The 15776-nt window shown below is 33.2% G+C and overlaps 1 pseudogene; it reads right to left on the bottom strand.

Annotated features, from left to right (window-relative positions):
* Positions 1–7157: 7157 nt before the first annotated feature.
* Positions 7158–7291, bottom strand: LOC145244136 (U2 spliceosomal RNA; annotated as a pseudogene).
* Between the last annotated feature and the right edge of the window lie 8485 nt (positions 7292–15776).

Genomic DNA, 15776 nt, shown 5'->3' with positions numbered 1-15776 from the left:
CGAATACATCGCTAAACACTGTATGTTTTTCGAGCTGAATAAATATGTTACATTGAATAAAAACACAAAAAATATATCCAGTTGGATAAAAAAGTAACTTATCTTGCCTTTGCTAACATTTATTTGTTATATATTTGTCTTTTGACCGTCCACTAATGGCGAGTCTTTTTTTTTTTATTTTTTAGTAAAAAAAAATAAGATATTATTATTAAATAACAATAATTATTAAAAATAAATATTAACATTTACAATAATAAAATGAGTTAGTATTAAAAATAATTATTAATATTTAAAATATGTGTTCATTAATAACAATAAATATTAATATTTAATATAAAATAAAATGTGTTTATTAATGAATATAAATATTACTATTTAAAATTATAAAATGTGCTTATTATTAACAATAAATATTAATATTTAAAATAATAACATGTGTTTATTATTAAAATTAAATATTAATATTTAAAATAAAATAACGTGTTTATTATTAAAAATTAATACTAATATTTAAAATAAAATAAGTGTTTATTATTAAAAATAAATATTAACATTTACAATAATAAAAGGTGTTTATTATTAACAATAAGTATTAATATTAAAAATAACATAAAATGTGTTTATTATTAAAAATAAATAATAATATTTAAAATAATAAAATGTGTTCATTATTAAAAATAAATATTAATATTAAAATAAAAATGTGTTTATTATTAAAAATACATATTAATATTCAAATAAAATTGTTTTTATTATTAAAAATAAATATTAATATTTAAAGTAGAATAAAATGTGTTTATTATTATAAATAAATATTAATATTTAAAATAATATGTGTTTATTATTAAAAATAAATATTAATATTTAAAATAATATAATGTGTTTATTATTACAAATAAATATTAATATTAAAATAAAATGTGTTTATTATTAAAAATAAATATTAAGGAAGGTCAACAGGTGGAGGAAAAATAGTCAATGCAGGTCATACCACCTGACCAGCTAAAATCGCCTTTTTATATAAGGCAGACAGTCATACTATTTGCCTTGAGGGCGTGCTAAGCCCTCCTACCCCCCCCCCCAAAGCTGAGAGCTGGGGAAACTTCTCTCAGAAGGGGTATGGGAGGACAGGGAGACCTTCCCTCTTTCAACTAAGAGATAGATATCCTTTTGTATGGTTGATTGACCCCCCCCCCTGTCGGTTCCGCTTACTCCATTCGGAAAGAGATCAACCTTACACAAAAAAAAAAAAAAAATATGGGGACAGGGAAGCCTTCCCGGGCCCCCTTTCTGGGAGGAGAAGTTCCCCGGCTCCTACCTTTTTGGGAGTGCTCAGCCCGCCCTCCAGTCAACCACAATATTTGAAGAATAAAGATATTTTTATTTTTGTGTTTTAGGTGGTGAAGGTGATCTGGGGAGTGTTTTTTTTTTTTCACAAAAAAGGTACTTTTTACGAATGGGTATCCAAGAAAATTACAGTATTTTGTCAGAAATTAAGGTTTTCATTGACCACTCTCAATACTATCAGAAATGAACAAAGTTAATTAAACAGTCTACACAATATAAACTAACTGTTTTGTTGGCTTTTTATTCTAACTCCAAACTAACCCATAACTACATTTTTCTTTTATTTTGCAAATTTGATTTCCTTTAGTTTATATTGTGTAGCTGAATCAGAAATTGATTTATCTTTTGTCATTTGTAGTTAACATGCTATCAGCGCAATTACTACAGTGTAATCACACATGATCTACCAAAATAAAAACACTTCAGATAAAGTCTTAAATAGAATTCAGTTCCTTACATGACATCTGATGAAGTCAGTACAAACGTTACAAACTAATACTTGAAAAACAATTTGACATTTACTGTACTACAATATCACATTGGTATAGAAGTAGAAATCTGGATACCTATTCTGATACCTAATAAAAGAAAGGACACTCTTTGGGGCGGATTTTGATGATAACAAGTCACTAATTAGAAATTATAATAAACATGAAATAATTTAAGAATTTTACCAAAATAAAATTACTTGGTAATCACCCAATTTCTGCCACAAAATTTTGATTGGCAAAACTCATAAGCATAAAATATATATTTTCTAATTTCATCTTTTTTTTTTTACATAATCTGGTTTGATGTTTTCCTAAATATTCAAATCACTATATTTTGCTGCTTAATATTAAATACAGCAAATGAGTTATTTTTATGCATCAAACAATTACATTTTCTTATTCATCCAAACTAATCACTGAACATCAATTTCATATTTTATTCACCAAAATATTACTGTGCTTGATGTCATCAAGTAGAGCGGATCATTTTTTTTTACATTTGTTTACACATTTTTTACAAATGTTTTTGAGAGTCCATACAAAGTTATAAGTGTTCAACATTTTTTTTCATTTGAATATATTTTGTCTAAGATTCTTAGCCTATGTCATTGCATACCAATTTGTTTCTTGAAAGTTAAGTTCACTGTAAAAACATCTGATACACCAAAATCCCTGATACCTGTTTCTTATAAGCGCCAAATAACTATCACTATTTCGATTTGTGTTTCATGAGAACAATTCAATATTGATACATTATAAGAAACATTTCCAGTGCTTTTCTCTTTTTAGCAATAGTTGGTTGATAATTAGAGGACACAACTAACCCTATACTATGCTTTACTTTGTTTTGTATATATATTTTGTATTGTGTGAAATTAACAAAGATTCATATGCAGGAATCTGTTGATACATTCCAAGAATCCCAATGCGACCAACAAACTTGAAAGACTACAATTTCTTTTTACTATGACCAATAAGAAAGCTCAAGGACTAAGTTGTTGGACTCATCCTGATCACCATTTTAAATTATTGTTAACAGTAAGTTTAACATTTTAAGTACAGAATAATATTCCTTTTGATATTTATAAATTACTATTTTCTGTGACAGATGTTACTTTTTCAATATTGATTGTACCCTCTTTTGTGTTTTTAAATTTTGCATACAATAATATTAAGCACACCATACCAAGACCACTATTTCAGCATCTAATAAACTGCCTACCAAGACCAATGTTTTCAAGTGACAATGGAGAGTATTCATGTTATGTTTCACATTTTTATGTTTTAAAATATTTTGCTGCTTAATATTCAGCAGATGTTTACTTTGTTTTGTGTATATACTTTATATTAGATAGAATAAACAAAACTTAATTTCGCTACCATCATTATTTGTAGTGACATGCACTGTTAACATAAATAAAATCACTGGTGACAATCCCTGATACCTGTTTCGTATAAGCACCAAATAACTATGATAATGTGTTATTGTTGATACATTATAATAAACATTTCCATTGACTGGTCGTTTGCTTAGCTTAGGTTTACATCATTTTTTCACAATGTTTCTCTACTTGCTTTCAGCATGAGAGCAGATCATATTCTGCACATGTTTCATGCATATCACAAAAACTTATAATATTTGATCAACATTTGACTAACAATTTTACAAAAAAGACCTACCACCTTAAGGGGGGTAAAGGTAAGGCTCCCCACATAACCATAAAAGAAAGCCGCCCCCCCCATACAGTGGGAAAGAGCTCCCTTCCCATTCTGGGGCAGAGAAGGGGCAAGGAAAACTCTTAAACATAAATGGTCAACGGAGGGTATACACCCTGGGAAACTAAAAGTCTATATGGAATCTGCATAAATTAATATATCCTGTTTAAGCGTATTGTATGACAGGGAGGGAAGGTCAACAGGTGGAAGAAAAATGGTCTACGCAGAGCATACCGCCTGACAAGCTAAAATCGCCTTTTTATATACGGCAGACAATCAGACTCTGATTGCCTGGACGGCGGGCTGAGCAATGAATGTGGAAGCCGGGGAACTTCTCTCAGAAGGAGGATGGGAGGCCCAGGGAGCCTTCGCTCTCCTCCTAAGAGAGGGATATCCTCTTACTCCCTTTGGAAAGAGATCAACCTTACACAAAACAAAAAATATGGGAAGAGAAGCCTTCCCGGGCCCCCCTCCCCCTTCTGGGAGGAGAAGTTCCCTGGCTCCAACGTTTTTTTTTTGGGGGGGGGGGCCTAAGCCTGTCCTCCAGGCAACCAAATGAAAAAGAAATTTACCCATCCCACCTTTGTAGGAAGTGTGCTCAGCCCACCTTCTGAGCCACTGTGAAAGTTTCCTTCCACCAAAAGGGAAGGGAACGAGGAAGGAAAAGTCTCTGAGAATCTTCATGCAATTTCTTTGACAAAGAAACTGTTTTCACTTGATTCCACACAAAATTTTTATTGCTTTTTCATCTATTGTCTTATATTAGGATTTCTTTATGCATGTTATTTTATTTAAGAGTACTAAATAGCTTTTCAGTTTCTTGAGACTCTTTCAGCTGTCTGGATTCTGCAGCAACGTTGTGGAGTGATATGTAAAACATAAATTGGTACTTTATAACAATAGGTATGTAGAATTCTAACTCGCCAGTGTTGATCGTTTCAATTATTTACAAATTCACCAGGTCCTGGATATGACCATAAACTGTATCCAAACATGGGGCTTTGTGAAGTGTGAAGCCACCATTTAATTGCTATTGCTACCAGGTCCACTCTGATCTGGAGTAGTAGTACCTGTTAGGGTCCCAATTATGAGTTAAATAGAAACCAACATTAAATAAACAAATATATTCTAGGAAAAAAAAATGTCACTAGATTGGGCATGATATAGTGTTGATATGTCATAAAACAAAATGAACCAACAAATTCACCAATCGACACAATATCAACAAATGTATCTTTCTTTTCCTTATTCTGTGCTTATTTCTTGGTACTAAGCTTATCATTAACTAACCCTGACATTTCTTTTACTTTGTTTTGTGTATATATTTTATTTTGTGTAGAATAACCAAAAAGACATTTAGCTACCACATTTGCAGCGAAATGTTAGCATACATAAAATCACTGGTGACAACCCATGATGTTTTTTCTTATGAACACGAAATAACCAACACGCTTTCCATTGGTTTTTCATGATAACAATTTAATATTGATAAATTATAATAAACATGTCCATTACTTTTCTTTTTTTATCAATAAATATACTTGGTTGATAATTAGAGAACACAATGTTTATTGTAATAAAACTTGTGATCTATAACATCCAATTCTAAAAATTAAACTTTCCTTTCTCAATTGAAACAAACAACATACCCCACACTATGTTCCTAAAAATGAGGATTTTACTATTGCGTTTACATAATTTTTTAGCTATGTTTCTCTTACTTTCAGCATGAGATCATTTTCTACACGTGTTTCATGCATACCACACAAACATTTTACCTCTGACATTTTTAATTTTTTTCCAATTTCCTTTCACCATGAACATTATCATTAGTACAGTTTTCATTTAAAATGAAGCTGTACATGGTTACTATTACTTGGAAAGCAGATCTAAAAAAAAAAAAAAAATATCTGTTTTCACTTTGAAAATTTACGATTTATAGATCTCGGATTTGGCCCTTCTTCACCTTTTATCTTACATTTGTAAATATTGTATATATAAACTTTTTTCTTATTTCTCCAATGTTATTTCATTCATGCAATTTCATAATCCACCAACATTGTATAAGATTCAATTCCATTTGACACTTGAAAACAACTTTTTATATAGTAAACAGCATTTATTTCTTTTCAGACATATTCTTATTTTATTTTATTTCCAGTACTATGTTTTATTTCATTTTGTGGACACTCATTTAACTCTCTGGGATGCTGCAGGGAACATGTAGAGTGATATATCAAACAAGAAGTGGTACTTTATGACAATAGGTATCTAGGATTTACACATACCAGTGTTGATAGTTTGAAATATTTACAGACTAACATTTTACACAATATAAACACATGTACCTTTTTTTTCTTTTCCTTTGCTTATTTCTCGAACCTAAACTTATCATTAACTAACCCGTAACTTTGTTTACTTTGTTTTGCGTATATATTTTATATTGGGTAGAATTAACAAAACTTAATTTCGCTACCATCATTATTTTTAGTGACATGCACTGTTAACATCAATAAAATCACTGGTGACAATACTTGATACCTGTTTCGTATAAGCACCAAATAATATCTTCTATATATATAAAAGGCAAAAATCGGTGTGTATGTATGTATGTATGTATGTATGTTTGTTTGTAACGCTAAAACTTTTGAAAGACGGAACCAGAGTTGACAAATTTGGTATCATATTGCACCTTGATCACCCGGATGACAAATATCGAAATTTCACGTCAAACGGACCAGTAGAAAGGGGTCAACTGATCGTTTTTCTCCTAGGGGGGCCCCCAAAAAAACCTGTCATTTTAACGTTATTCAATACGTGTCACGTGACGTGACGTCAGCTCAAACTTTTGACAGACACAACCAAAGTTGACAAATTATGTATCATATTGAACCTTGATCACCCGCATGACAAATATCGAAATTCCACACCAAACGGACCATTAAAAGGGGGTGAACTGATCATTTCTCTCCTAGGGGGGGCCCCCCAAAAAACCTGTCATTTTAATGTTAATATTACATAATCCAAAAACGCTTAGTCATGTCACGTGACGTGACGTCAACATCCAGTAATGGCGAACAAATGTAAACAAACACTTTGTTTTACCGATACTTTTGTAATTTCTCTTCTGCTTTGTTCTAGAGATTATTAAACTCCATGACAATGTCTCCAACGTATTTAACTGGTTAAAAATAGTATTTATACAAGAGTTTTAACGAAAAATATCAGGAAAAAATGTACAGGAATAAAAAAAAATTCAGCTTTCAAAATATTCGTCGATAAAAAAACCGATCTTTATATTTACGCTAGCCATTTTGTATATTACCACGTGACCTGCTATCTCTTAAACTGGAGGGGGGGGATCCACTTGAATCCAACAAAACCAGTAATTTTTTTTTTCTATTATATATACATCATTTTCTATAAAATTAAGTGTAGACTTTATAATTAAAACAAAAAATGTTATTCATACTAAAAAAAAAAAACGCTTAGTCATGTCACGTGACGTGACGTCAACATCCACTAATGGCGAACAATTGTACCTATTTACTATGCCTCCCCACGGGACAGAGTTAGACACCAGGGTCGTTTTTTAACGTGGAGAAAAGGTACAAAAATAAAAATTGTCTCAGTCGTGGAGGATTTCTCCTCCACCGAAAGAGAACAAGAAATAGAAGTGCAGCATCTGAAGAACAGATACTACACTTTGATCTTGACCAAAAGGCCAAGAATGCGAACAATTGTAAATAACAACTTTTTTCACAAAACCAACACCGTCTTTCTTTTTTTTCTCTCTCTTTCTCTCTCTCACCCACTTACTCTTCCCTCTCTCTCACCCTCTTTCTCTTGACGTCACACCACTGTTAAACTGTGGGGGGGGGGAACACATTCCCAGGCATTATCTCCTATAGATGCACATTTTATTAGAAATTCAGCTTTCAAAATATTAGACGATAATAAAAATATAAAACCAACACCCTCTTTCTCTTTTCTCTCTCTCTCACCAACTTACTCTTCTCTCTCTCTCACCCTCTTTCTCTTGACCTCCTACTACTGTTAAACTGTGTGTGTGTGGGGGGGGGGGGAAGAGGCAGCTTGAAAACCAACAAAAACAGTGCACAGTTTCCCAAGCATTTGGGGTGGGAAGGGGGGGAAGAAGCCGAGCGCACAGTTTCGTGTGAGAGAGAGAGAACAATTCTCAACCTATATACTCAACAAATTTTTTTATCTACAGATTTGAAAGTTTGTATATAGGGTATTCAGACATATGGAAATATATCTAGCATAATCTATCTATTATATCTATAAAAGTGAAAATGTGTGTGTGTGTGAGGTAGCCAGAGAGAGAGAGAGAGAGAGAGAGAGAGAGAGAGAGAGAGAGAGAGAGACAACAATTCTCAACCTATATATTCAATACATTTTTTATCTACAGATTTGAAAATTTGTATATAGGGTATTCAGACATATGGAAATATATCTAGCATAATCTATCTATTATATCTATAAAAGTGAAAATGTGTGTGTGTGTGTGTGTGTGCGTAAGAGAGAGAGAGAACAATTCTCAACCTATATACTCAACGTATTTTTATCTACGGATTTTAAACTTTGTATATAGGGTATTCAGACATATAGAAATATATCTAGCATAATCTATACATTATATCTATAAAAGTGAGAATGTGAGTGTGTGAGAGAGAGAGAACAATTCTCAACCTATATATTCAACAAATTTTTTACCTACAGATTTGAAAATTTGTATATTGGGTATTCAGACATATGGAAATATATCTAGCATAATCGATCTATTATATCTATAAAAGTCAGAATGTTTGCGTGTGGTTGTGTGTGTAAGGTTGCGAGAGAGAGAGAGAGAACAATTCTCAACCTATCTATTCAATAAATTTGTTATCTACAGATTTGACCATTTGTATATAGGGTATTCAGACATATGGAAATATATCCAGCATAATCTATCTATTATATCCATAAAAGTGAGAATGTGTGCGTGAGAGAGAGAGAGAGAGAGAGAGAGAGAGAGAGAGAGAGTAAGTACAATTCTCACCCTATATATTCAACAAATTTTTTATCTACCGATTATAAAATTTGTATATAGGGTATTCAGACATATGGAAATATATCTAGCATAATCTATCTATTATATCTAGAAAAGTGAGAATGTGTGTGAAAGAGAGAGAGAGAAGAGAGAGAGAGAGAACAATTCTCAACCTATATATTCAACTAATTTTTATGTACAGATCTGAAAATTTGTATACAGGGTATTCAGACATATGGAAATATATCTAGCATAATCTATTATATCTATAAAAGGTAGAATGTGTGTGTGTGTTTGTGAGTGAGTGAGTGAGTGAGTGAGTGAGAGAGAGAGAGAGAGAGAGAACAATTCTCAACCTATATACTCAACAAATTTTGTATCTACAGATTTGATAATTTGTATATAGGGTATTCAGACATAAGGAAATATATCTAGCATAATCTATCTATTATATCTATAAAAGTGAGAATGTGTGTGAAAGAGAGAGAGAGAGAACAATTCTCAACCTATATATTCAACAAATTCTATCTTTACAGATTTTAAAATTTGTATATAGGGTATTCAGACATTTGGAAATATATCTAGCATAATCTATTATATCTATAAAAGTGAGAATGTGTGTGTGAGAGAGAGAGAAAGAACAATTCTCAACCTATATACTCAACAAATTTTTTATCTACAGATTTAAAAATTTGTATATAGGGTATTCAGACATATAGAAATATATCTAGCATAACCTATCTATTATATCTATAAAATGACCATGTGTGTGTGTGTGTGTGAGAGAGAGAGAGAGTCAGAGAGAGAGAGAGAACAATTTTCAGCTTGTGTGTGTGTGAGAAAGAGAGAGAGAGAAAGAGAGGAAGGAAAATTCTCACCCTATATATTCAACAAATTTTTTATCTACATATTAGAAAATTTGGATATAGGGTATTCAGACGTATGGAAATATATCTAGCATAATCTATCTATTATATCTATAAAAGTGAGAATGTGTGTGTGAGAGAGAGAGAAAGAGAGAGAGAGAGAACAATTCTCAACCTATATATTCAACTAATTTTTTATCTACAGATTTGAAAATGTGTATATTGGGTATTCAGACATATGTAAATATATCTGGCATAATCTATGTATTATATCTATAAAAGTGTGAATGTGAGTGATGGAAAGAGCAAAAAATTCTCAACCTATATAACCTATAAAAGTGAGAATATGTGTGAGAGAGAGAGAGAGAGAGAACAATTCTCAACCTATATATTCCACACATTTTTGGGCACAGATTTGGAAATTTGTATATAGGGTAGGCAGACATATAGAAATATATCTAGCATAATCTATCTATTATATCTATAAAAGTGAGAACTTGTGTGTGTGTGTGTGTGTGAGAGAGAGAGAGAACAATTCTTAACCTACATACTCAACAAATTTTTTACCTACAGTTTAGAAAATTTGTATATAGGGTATTCAGACATATGGAAATATATCTAGCATAATCTATCTATTATAACTACAAAAGTTAGAATGTGTGTGTGAGAGAGAGAGAGAGAGAGAACAATTCTAAACCTATATATTCAACAAATTTTTTATCTACAGATTTGAAACTTTGTATATAGGGTATTCAGACATATGGAAATATATCTAGCATAATCTATCTATTTTATCTATAAAAGTGAGAATGCGTGTGTGTGAGATAGCGAGAGAGAGAGAGAGAAAAAGAGAGAGATAAAAATTCTCAACCTATACATTCAACAAATTTTTTATCCACAGATTTGAACATTTGTATATAGGGTGTTCAGACATATAGAAATATATCTAGCATAATCTATCTATTATATGTATAAAAGTGAGAATGTGTGTGTGTGTGAGAGAGAGGACAATTGTCAACCTATGTATACAACAAATTTTTTATCTACAGATTTCAAAATTTGTATATTGGGCATTCAGACATATTTCAATATATCTGGCATAATCTGTCTATTATATCTATAAAAGTGAGAATGTGTGTGATAGAGAGAGAGAGAACAATTCTCAACCTATATACTCAACAAATTTTTTATCTACAGATTTGAAAATTTGTATATAGGGTATTCAGACATATGGAAATATATCTAGCATAATCTATTATATCTATAAAAGTGAGAATGTGTGTGTGTGTGTGTGAGAGAGAGAGAGAGAGAGAGAGAACAATTCTCAACCCATATACTCAACAAATTCTTTATCTACAGATTTTAAAATTTGTATATAGAGTATTCATACAAATAGAAATATATCTAGGATAATCTTTCTATTATATCTATAAAAGTGAGAATGTGTGTGTGTGTGAGCGAGAGAGAGAGAGAGAGAGAGAGAGAGAGAACAGTTCTCAACCTATACATTCAACAAATTTTTATATATAGGGTATTCAGAAATATCGAAATATATCTAGCATAATCTATTATATCATTAAAAGTTAGAATGTGTGTGTGTGAGAGATAGAGAGAACAATTCTCAACCTATGCACTCTACAAATTTTTTATCTACAAATTAGAAAATTTGTATATAGGGTATTCACACATATGGAAATATATCTAGCATAATCTATCTATTATATCTATAAAAGTTAGAATGTGTGTGTGAGGTAGCCAGAGAGAGAGAGAGAGAGAGAGAGAGTAAGAACAATTTTCAACCTATATATTCAACAAATATTGGATCTACAGATTAGAAAATTTGTATATAGGGTATTCAGACATATGGAAATATATCTAGCATAATCTATCTATTATATCTCTAAAATTGAGAATGTGTGTGTGAGAGAGAGAGAGAGAACAATTTTCAACCTATATACTCAACAAATTTTTTTATCTACAGATTTGAAAATTTGTATATAGGGTATTCAGACATATGGAAATATATCTAGAGTAATCTATCTATTATATCTATAAAAGTGAGAATGCGTGTGTGTGTGAGAGAGAGCGACACAGAACAATTCTCAACCTATATATTCAACAAATTTTTTATGTACAGATCTGAAATATCACATTTGTATAGAAGTAGAAATCTTGATACCTACTCTGATACCTAATAAAAGAAAGGACACTCTTTAGGGCGGATTTTGATTATAACAAGTCACTAATTAGAAATTATAATAAACATTCTAATAATTTAAGAATTTTACCAAAATAAAATTGCATGGTAATCACCCAATTTCTGCCACAAAATTTTGATTGGCAGAACTCATAAACATAAAATATATATTTTCTAATTTCATCTTTTTTTTTTCTTTTTACATAATCTGGTTTGATGTTTTCCCAAATATTCAAATCACTATATTTTGCTGCTTAATATCAAATACAGCAACTGAGTTATTTTTATGCATCAAACAATTACATTTTCTCATTCATCCAAACTAATCACTGAACATCAATTTCATATTTTCTTCACTAAAATATTACTGTGCTTGATGTCATCAAGTGGAGCGGATCATTTTTTTTTCATTTGTTCACACATTTTTCCAATTTATATATATTTTAAAGATTCTTAGCCTATGTCATTGCATACCAATCTGTTTATTAAAAGTTAAGGTTCACTGTAAACACATATGTTACACCAAAATAAAAACGCTTCAGATAATGTCTTGATATTCAATTCAGTTTCTCACATGACATCTTATGAAGTTAGTAGAAATGTTACAGACTTTTGAATCTCAAACACTTTCAATACTGTGCACTGATATTTTCTTTTTTGCAATATAAGCACATTCATGATTTTTTTTACAAACGTTAAAAACTTTCACATTGTGTAGCAATATACTGAAACAATTATAAAAATATTTGTTTTTATTTTGAATGATGCAGGGCATCTGAAGAGAGATTTTTCTAACAAAATGAAAGTATAATTTTTAGCAATAGGTATCTAGGAAAAGGCCACTACATATGTTATAAGTTCCAAATTTCCACAACCTGGCAAATACTGGTACATGCTAGCAAATTTAGATTTGCAATTACAAAATATGATTCTAATTTTTTCCTTTGCTCTTTATTCTAACACTACACTAAGTTTACTGTGTTATTTCGCTACAGTTGATATTGTGTAGAACAATAAGAAAATCATAGTGAACAATGCATTCAACAAAATTTCACACACATTTCTAGATACCTATATCTAATACGTTCAAAAGAAAGGACACACTTAGGGAGGTATTTTGGTGGTCAAGTCACTAAAAAGAGATTAGCTGGTTTCCCGGCATAGCCCAGGATATAATAAAGATTGACTGAAATACATGTTCTAGCTGGTTTCGAGGCGTTGCCAGGGATGTAATATAGACACATTATGTTGTATATTACCTGTTCTCTTCTCCCTAAGGTAAAACAATTTCATATACATGCTGTAAATTACCTATGCTAGGGATAAAACATGAACAATATCAGTCCTAGGGTAGATAAAACAAATAATACATAGAGATGAAAGATTCCTCTCCCCTAAGAATCAAACATATGTTCAATATCTGCTTTTGTTTTTTCATTGTTTATACGGTCCCGAGCAACGCCGGGTAGCCCTGCTAGTCTTCTATATATATAAAAGGCAAACGTCTGTGAGTTTGTATGTTTGTTTGTAACGCTAAAACTTTTGAAAGACACAACTAGACTTGATAAATTTGGTATCATATCGAAGCCCCCTATCCCGGATGACAAATATCGAAATTTCACGTCAAACGGACGAGGAGAAAGGGGTAAACGTATCAGTTATCTCCAAGGGGGGCCCAAAAAAAACTGTCATTGTAATGCTTTTTATTACGTAATTCTTGAATGATCCAATGTTATTCAATACGTGTCACATGACGTGACGTCAGCTCAAACTTTTGACAGACACAACCAAAGTTGACAAATTATGTATCATATTGCACCTTGATCACCCGCATGACAAATATCAAAATTTCACGTCAAACGGACAATTACAAGGGGGTGAACTTATCATTTTTCTCCCAGGGGGGGCCCCAAAAATCCTGTCATTATAACGTTATTCATTAAGTGTCACGTGACGTGACGTCAGCTCAGTAAAATGTCGGCTGCAGCTGAGGTACGTTAAAACTGCCTTCGGAGGAGAAATTGATACTATAACACAGTTAAATATTAGTTTTCGACTCGAACCGTTATTACCAACGTAATTATCGCACTCCAAAAATAAAAAAAAAACCAAAATTACACGAAAATTGACGTAGGGAAAATGTTTTTATTTTTGCTCGAAGTTTTTTGCCGGCGAAGATGACTTTGCTCTTTGTAATTTACATGTAAACAAAGATTAGCCATTTTGTTTATACATTCTAACTCTGTTAACTTGAAGGGGGAGGGGGGGTATCAGTATCAGGCCGCTTATGTAAACGAAAATTAGGTCGCTTCCACATTTTCCACTTTCTCTCTCTCTCTCTCGCCGTCTTTCTCTCTCTCTCTCTCTCTTTCGCCGTCTTTCTCTCTCTCTCTCTCTCTCTCTCTCTCTCTCTCTCTCTCTCTCTCGCCGTCTTTCTCTCTCTCTCGCCGTCTTTCTCTCTCTCTCTCACTTTCTTCTATCTCTACACCTTTCCTAACTCTCTATCACCATATTTCTCTCTCTCTCTCACTCTCTTCTCTCTCTCTCTCTCTAGACCTCTTTCTCTTCTCTTTCTCACTCTCACCCTCTTTATCTACTCTCTCTCTCACCCTCTTTCCCTTCTCTTATCTTCTCTCTCTCTCTCGCCCTGTTTCTCTTCTCTCTAAAGACGGCGAGAGAGAGAGAGAGAGAGAAGGGAAAGAGGGTGAGAGAGAGAGTAGATAAAGAGGGTGAGAGAGAGAAAGAGAAGAGAAAAAGGTCTAGAGAGAGAGAGAGAGAGAAGAGAGTGAGAGAGAGAGAGGATCAACTCGACTCACCATATTTCTCTCTCTCTCTCTCTCACTCTCTTCTCTCTCTCTCTCTAGACCTTTTTCTCTTCTCTTTCTCTCTCTCACCCTCTTTATCTACTCTCTCTCTCTCACCCTCTTTCCCTTCTCTCTCTCTCTCTCTCTCTCGCCGTCTTTCTCTCTCTCTCTCGCCGTCTTTCTCTCTCTCTCTCGCCGTCTTTCTCTCTCTCTCTCACTCTCTTCTATCTCTACACCTTTCCTAACTCTCTCTATCACCATATTTCTCTCTCTCTGGAAGGGGGGGTGGCTATCAGTATGAGGCCGCTTAAATACACGAAAATTACTTTTATACGAGTTTGTTTTCTTATGAATGGAACCGCTTTTGTAGGGGGGAGGGGGGAGGAGGCAATGTGCACAGTCTCCCAAGCATTACCTACTATAAAAAAAGATGCACATTTACCCTCTTCTCTCACCCTCTTTCTCTCTCTCTCTCTTTCTCTTCTCTCTCTCACTCTCTTTCTCTATCACCCTCTTCTCTCTCTCTCTTTCTCTTCTCTCTCTCATCCTCTTTCTCTCTCTCTCACCCTCTTCTCTCTCTCTACCTTTTTCTCTTCTCTCTCGCACCCTCTTCTCTCTCTCTCACCCGCTTCTCTCTCTCTACCTCTTTCTCTTCTCTCTCGCACCCTCTTCTCTCTCTCACCCGCTTCTCTCTCTCTACCTCTTTCTCTTATCTCTCTCTCTCTCTCAACCTCTTCTCTCTCTCTCTCTTACCCTCTTCTCTCTCTCACTCTCTGTGTACACCTTTTTCTCTTCTCTCTCTCTCTGACCCTCTTTCTCTCTCTCTCACCCTCTTTTTCTGCTCTCTCTCACCCTTCTCTCTCTCTCTCTCTCTACCTCTTTCTCTTCTCTATCACCCTCTTTCCCTGCTCTCTCTCACCTTCATCTCTCTCTCTCTACCTATTTCTCTTCTCTCTCTCTCTCCCTCTGCTCTCTCTCACCCTCTTCTTTCTCCCTCACCCTCTTCTCTCTCTCTCTCTCTCTACCTCTTTCTCTTATCTCTCTCTCTCACTACCCCTCTCTCTCTCTCTGTCTTACCCTCTTCTCTCTCTCTCTACCTCTTTCTCTTATCTCTCTCTCTCACTACCTCTCTCTCTCTCACCCTCTTCTCTCTCTCACCCTCTTTCTCTCTTACCCTCTTCTCTCTCTACCTCTTTCGCTTCTCTCACCCTCTTTCTCTCTCACCCTCTTTCTCTGCTCTCTCTCACCCTCTTCTCTGCTCTCTCTCACCCTCTTCTCTCTCTACCTCTTTCTCTTCTCTCT

This window comes from Euprymna scolopes, chromosome 22 (genome assembly GCF_053919585.1).
Source record: "Euprymna scolopes isolate OS-2025 chromosome 22, ASM5391958v1, whole genome shotgun sequence".
Lineage (NCBI taxonomy): Eukaryota > Metazoa > Mollusca > Cephalopoda > Sepiida > Sepiolidae > Euprymna > Euprymna scolopes.
Note: the sequence above shows the minus strand (reverse complement) of the source record. Positions and strands in the feature narration are given on the sequence as shown.